Source organism: Pristiophorus japonicus, chromosome 11 (assembly GCF_044704955.1).
Source record: "Pristiophorus japonicus isolate sPriJap1 chromosome 11, sPriJap1.hap1, whole genome shotgun sequence".
NCBI lineage: Eukaryota > Metazoa > Chordata > Chondrichthyes > Pristiophoridae > Pristiophorus > Pristiophorus japonicus.
Genome location: NC_091987.1, coordinates 219,089,543 through 219,095,542, shown reverse-complemented (window position 1 = coordinate 219,095,542; position 6,000 = coordinate 219,089,543). Strand labels below are relative to the sequence as shown.

Below are 6,000 nucleotides of genomic sequence, written 5' to 3'. Positions count from 1 at the left end.
AGAGAGGGGAAGAGGTGTGTGTGTGGGGGGGGGGGAGAGAGAGGGGAAGAGGTGTGTGTGTGGGGGGGGGAGAGAGAGGGGAAGAGGTGTGTGTGTGTGTGGGGGAGAGAGAGGGGAAGAAGTGTGTGTGGGGGAGAGAGAGGGGAAGAAGTGTGTGTGGGGGGGGAGAGAGGGGAAGAAGTGTGTGTGGGGGGAGAGAGGGGAAGAAGTGTGTGTGGGGGGGAGAGAGGGGAAGAAGTGTGTGTGGGGTGGGAGAGAGGGGAAGAGGTGTGTGTGGGGGGGGGGGGGGAAGAGAGGGGAAGAGGTGTGTGTTGGGGGGGAGAGAGAGGGGAAGAGCTGTGTGTGGGGCGGGGGGAGAAAGAGAGGGGAAGAGGTGTGTGGGGGGGGGGAAGAGAGGGGAAGATGTGTGGGGGGGGGAGAGGTATGTGTGGGGTGGGGGAGAGGTATGTGTGTGGGGGGGGGGGAGAGGTGTGTGGGGGGGGGGGATATGTGTGTGGGGGGGGGGAAGAGGTATGTGTGTGGGGGGGGGGAGAGGTATGTGTGTGGGGGGGGGGAGAGGTATGTGTGTGGGGCGGGGGGGAGAGGTATGTGTGTGGGGGGGGAGAGGTATGTGTGTGTGGGGGGGTGGGGGGGGGGAGAGGTGTGTGTGTGTGTGGGGGGTGTGGGGGGGGGGGGAGAGGAGGAGGGGGGGTGGGGGAGGGGTGGGGGGGGAGAGGTGTGTGTGTGGGGGGGGGGAGAGGTGTGTGTGTGTGGGGGGTGTGGGGGGGGGAGAGGTGTGTGTGTGGGGGGTGTGGGGGGGGGGGGAAGAGGTGTGTGTGTGGGGGGTGTGGGGGGCGGGGAGAGGTGTGGGTGTGGGGGGGGGGAGAGGTGTGTGTGTGGGGGGTGTGGTGGGGGGGAGAGGTGTGTTTGTGTGGGGGGGGGGGGGAGGAGAGGTGTGTGTGTGTGGGGGGGGGGAGGAGAGGTGTGTGTGTGTGTGTGGGGGGGGGAGAGGTGTGTGTGTGTGTGGGGGGGGGGAGAGGTGTGTGTGTGTGGGGGGGGGGGGGGGAGAGGTGTGTGTGTGTGGGGGGGGGGAGAGGTGTGTGTGGGGGGGGGTGGGGAAGAGGTGTGTGGGGGGGGGGGGGAAGAGGTGTGTGGGGGGGGGGGGGGGGAGAGGTGTGTGGGGGGGGAGAGGTGTGTGGGGGGGGGGGAAGAGAGGTGTGTGTGGGGGGGGGGGAGAGAGGTGTGTGTGGGGGGGGGGGGGGAGAGGAGATGTGTGTGGGGGGGGGGGGGGGAGAGGAGAGGTGTGTGTGGGGGGGGGGGGGAGAGAGGTGTGTGTGGGGGGGGGGGGGAGAGGAGAGGTGTGTGTGGGGGGGGGGGGGGAGAGGAGAGGTGTGTGTGGGGGGGGGGGAGAGGAGAGGTGTGTGTGTGTGGGGGGGGGGGAGAGGAGAGGTGTGTGTGTGTGGTCTGTGTGGAGGGGGGGGAGGTGTGTGTGTGTGGAGGGGGGGGGAGAGGTGTGTGTGTGTGGGGGGGGGGGAGAGGTGTGTGTGTGTGGTGGGGGGGGGGAGAGGTGTGTGTGTGGGGGGGGGGAGAGGTGTGTGTGTGTGGGGGGGGGAAGGGTGTGTGTGGGGTGGGGGGGGGGAGAGAGTGTGTGTGTGTGGTGGGGGGGGGGGGAAGGTGTGTGTGGGGTGGGGGGGGGAGAGGTGTGTGTGTGTGTGTGGGGGGGTGGGGGGGGGGGAGAGGTGTGTGTGTGTGGGGGGGGGGAAGGAAAGGAGAGGTGTGTGTGTGGGGGGAAGGTGTGTGTGTGTGGAGGGGGGGGGAGAGGTGTGTGTGTGTGGGGGGGGGGGAGAGGTGTGTGTGTGTGGGGGGGTGGGGGGGGGGAGAGGTGTGTGTGTGTGGGGGGGGGAAGGGTGTGTGTGGGGTGGGGGGGGAGAGAGGTGTGTGTGTGTGGGGGGGGGGAAGGTGTGTGTGGGGTGGGGGGGGGAGAGGTGTGTGTGTGTGTGGGGGGGAAGGTGGGGGTGGGGGGGGAGAGAGGTGTGGGGGGGGGGGAGAGGTGTGTGTGTGTGTGGGGGTGGGGGGGGGGGGAGAGGTGTGTGTGTGTGGGGGGGGGGAAGGAAAGGAGAGGTGTGTGTGTGTGTGTGGGGGGAAGGTGTGTGTGGGGTGGAGAGAGAGAAGGGAAGAGGTGTGGGTGGGGGGGAAGAGAGGGGAAGGTGTGTGGGGGGGAGAGATGGGAAGAGGTATGTGTGTGTGTGTGTGGTGGGGGGGGGGGGGGGGGGAAGGAAGAGGTGTGTGTGGGGGGTGGGTGGACGGGGAGTGTGTGAGTGTGTGGAGGTGTGTAGTTCAGTAAATTTGCACTGTCGGAGGGGCAGTACTGAGGCAGTGCCGCACTGTCGGAAGGGCCATCATTCAGATAAGATGTTAAACAAAGGCCCCACCTGTCCCCTCTGATGGAGATAGACTATCCCAAGTTTTGAAGAGCAGGGGAGTTCTACCTGGGTCTTGGCCAGCATCACTAAAGCAGATGATTTGGTCACTATCACATTGCTGTGTGTGGGAGCTTCCTGTGTACAAATTGCCTGCCGCTTTTCCTACATTATAACAGTGACACACTTCAAAAGTACTTCATTGAGTGTAAATTGCTTTGGGACTTTGTGGAGAAAGGCCACACTGCGATATATGTATGCACTAGGTCTGTGCAGCCCAGCAGGTCTCTAGTCGTCCTGGTTAACCCTTGCCACTGGATAAAGGCCTAGCTCTGTCAAGCCCGTGTGGTGGCTGGTGTACAATGGTCACCACACGTTTTTTTTTAAATCCACGCACAGGCATCTTCCACCTCCCTGGAGTTCAGGACTGGAATATCGGGCCCTTCATTGAAACATCTGAACACATCCCTTTTGGTGTGGAAGCAAGTCATCCTTGTTCGAGAGACCACCGATGATGATGAGACATGCAAGTGTAATGTTGGAAACACCTGACTAAGGTCCAACGGATTCCAGAATATCAGTTTGATAGAATCATTGAGTTTTGCAAGGAAAGATTTATATGTTCCTTTTTAGGAAAATGCCACAGTCAATTTACACAGCAAGGTTCTGTAAACTGCCAATACGATGAATAATCAGTTAATCTGATTTAATAGTGTTGGTTGAGGGAGAAATGTTGACCAGGCCTCTGCTCCTCGAATTGTTCCGTGGGATCTCTTCCGTCTACCTGAGAGGAGAGGCAGAGCCTCGGTTTAACTTCTCACCTGAAAGGCGTTCCCATTGTGAAACACTGCACATAATCCGGGCAGAGGAAGTGAGTGGCTGGGAGTAAGTACTGATTCTGAACCCGACTCAACCCCCGCCCTTACCCCACCCCACCGTGGTCGCAAGGACATCTCGCCATTGCGCGCAGCATGTAAAGGGTTAACCTCCCAAACTGGCGTGTAAGGAAATAGTAAGAGTAAGCTTCTGTAACTGGACCTACTGTCCAGGGTCTATTTAAACTCCGGCTCACTCCAAATACAGCAGGTGCAATCACCAGCTCCTAAAGATATCTCAAGCAGTTCTCTCAAACTCTGTGGCTTTAATTTACAGATCAAGAAATGATCTCTTTTATTTGTTTTATATCACCGATACCCTTGCCCAGATTCCGTACATAACCCTCTAGACGTCTGACCCCACAGTGAAATGTGAACTAGTTTGTGTTAAATGTACAAATGATTGTTCCTGTAAAAGGGGTTTTGCTTATAACCTGTATCTCGAGTGCAAAGGGCTGTCTGATTTTTGTAAAGTAAAATATCAAAGTTTTTGGAAACAATTCTTGTAGGTGTGAGTCAGAAGGTTGTGAGTTCAAGTCCCATTCCAGGGATTTGAGCACATAAAGTTAGACTGACACTCCAGTGCAGTACTGATGGAGCGCCGCACTGTGGGAGGGGCAGTACTGAGGGAGCGCCGCACTGTCGGAGGGGCAGTACTGATGGAGCGCCGCACTGTGGGAGGGGCAGTACTGATGGAGCGCCGCACTGTGGGAGAGGCAGTACTGAGGGAGTGCCGCACTGTCGGAGGGGCAGTACTGAGGGAGCACCGCACTGTCGGAGGGGCAGTACTGAGGGAGCGCCGCACTGTCGGAGGGGCAGTACTGAGGGAGTGCCGCACTGTCGGAGGGGCAGTACTGAGGGAGTGCCGCACTGTCGGAGGGGCAGTACTGAGGGAGCGCCACACTGTCGGAGGTGCCGTCTTTCAGATGAGACATTAAACTGAGGCCTTGTCTGTCCTCTCAGGTGGACGTAAAAGATTGCATGGCACTATTTCGAAGAGCAGCAGGGGAGTTATCCCTGGTGTCCTGGCCAATATTTATCCCTCCATCAACACCACTATAACAGATTATCTGGTCATTATCACATTGCTGTTTGTGGGAGCTTGCTGTGCGAAAATTGGCTGCCGCGTTTCCCACATTACAATAGTGACAACACGCTTTGTTGTCCGGTGGTCGTGAAAGGCGCTATATAAAGGCAAGTCTTTCTTTAGATTCAATATCGAATGATCTCGGTGGAGGAGACAGACATAACCCCCTCCTCCCCCCACCGGAAGATGCTACAACACAGAGTACCCCCTTACAGTTCCAATATGACACACAAGGGGTGTGTTTGGGGGTGGGGACATGGTGCGGGGTGTGTTATGGGGGTCACGGTGGGGTATGTTCTGGGGGTGCTCACAGTTTGAACTATTCCGTGTTCCATTTTTAGATCCCTGGGACTCTAGTTTCTTCACCTGGAACCAGACATGGAGTAAACCGAACAAAATATTGTCAGCAGAGACATTCAGATCCTGTGACTGCTGGAAGCCATCTCTGCAGGTATTCCGGGGGGATTGTGACACGCCGGGTCGCTCACCGTGAAAGAAAGCCTTGCATTTCTACAGCACCCTTCACAACTTCAGTACGTCCCAAATTTTACGCCAAATTAAGTATTTAAGTGTAGTCACTGTTGTAATGTAGGAAACGTGGCTGTCAATGTGATAATAGTTGATAACTTTAGTGGATCTGACACTAGGAATACATTTTTAGGGCAATAGTGTTCAGATTTGTACAGCGTCTTAGTGCTGGCCTTTGAAGTCATTTCATTCTCCATGTTTCAGTATTGTACACTACATTTCATATTGGGGCAGCTGCTGTCGGGTCCACGAATGCCGTGTGTGCCTGGAGTGTGCGCGGTTTCACTGCCTGCTCACACCATGGTGCACACTGCTCTGATCATACATCATCATCATCATCATCGGCAGTCCCTCGAGTCGAGGATGACTTGCTTCCATATCAAAAAGTTCACAGGTGTTTCAATGAAGGATCTAATATTCCAGGTCCCGAATTAAATCTTGAAGGGTGGAAGATGCCTGTGTGTGGATTTTTTAACGTGTGGTGGCCGTTGCACAGTTGTGACATGGCTGGAGATCAGGGTCTGAGTGATTAAGTGAGTTTGGGGGAGTTGCAGGAATCTGAGGCATTTTTCTGGCCTTTGCCCAGAGGAACCGAGCTGTGTAGTCGCTGAAGTAAAGAGAGACGGCATTTATATAGCGCCTTTCACAGCCTGAGAATGTCCCAAAGCACCTTAAATTGTAGTTCTTATTGTTTATGTAGGAAACGCAGCAGCCAATTTGTACACAGCAAGCTCCCACAAACAATAATGTGATAATGACCAGATAATCTGTTTTAGTGACGTTGGTCGAAAGATAAATATTGGCCAGGACATCAGGGAGAATGTCCCAGCTCTTTGAATAGTGCCATGGCATCTTTACACCCACCTGAGAAACCGAGGCCCCGTCTGCTCTAACAGAGACAGGGTTAAAACCTGCCGGTAATTTCTGACCCCTGTGGCTGCTACCTGTTGGAACAGATTCTCTGCAGGCTGTCGATATTTTGCAGTTACAGGTGCAGCGGGAGTAACACAGGAACAGGAGGAGGCCATTCAATCAGATCGTGGCTGATCTGCATCTTAACTCCATATCTCTTGCCATCCTTACCCCACAGAAAACTGTCCATCTCCGGAAG

General features: G+C 56.0%; 1 protein-coding gene across 2 annotated transcripts in view; it reads left to right on the top strand.

The window, feature by feature from the left end:
- LOC139276491 (ubiquitin carboxyl-terminal hydrolase 2-like) overlaps positions 1 to 6,000 on the top strand; it is a 137,472-nt gene that overhangs the window by 6,770 nt on the left and 124,702 nt on the right. The window contains exons 2-3 of one of the 2 annotated variants that reach the window (XM_070894576.1): positions 2,799 to 2,956; positions 4,703 to 4,812. The gene's annotated coding sequence lies outside the window, so the exon portion shown is untranslated. The other variant, XM_070894577.1, reaches the window with a different exon arrangement.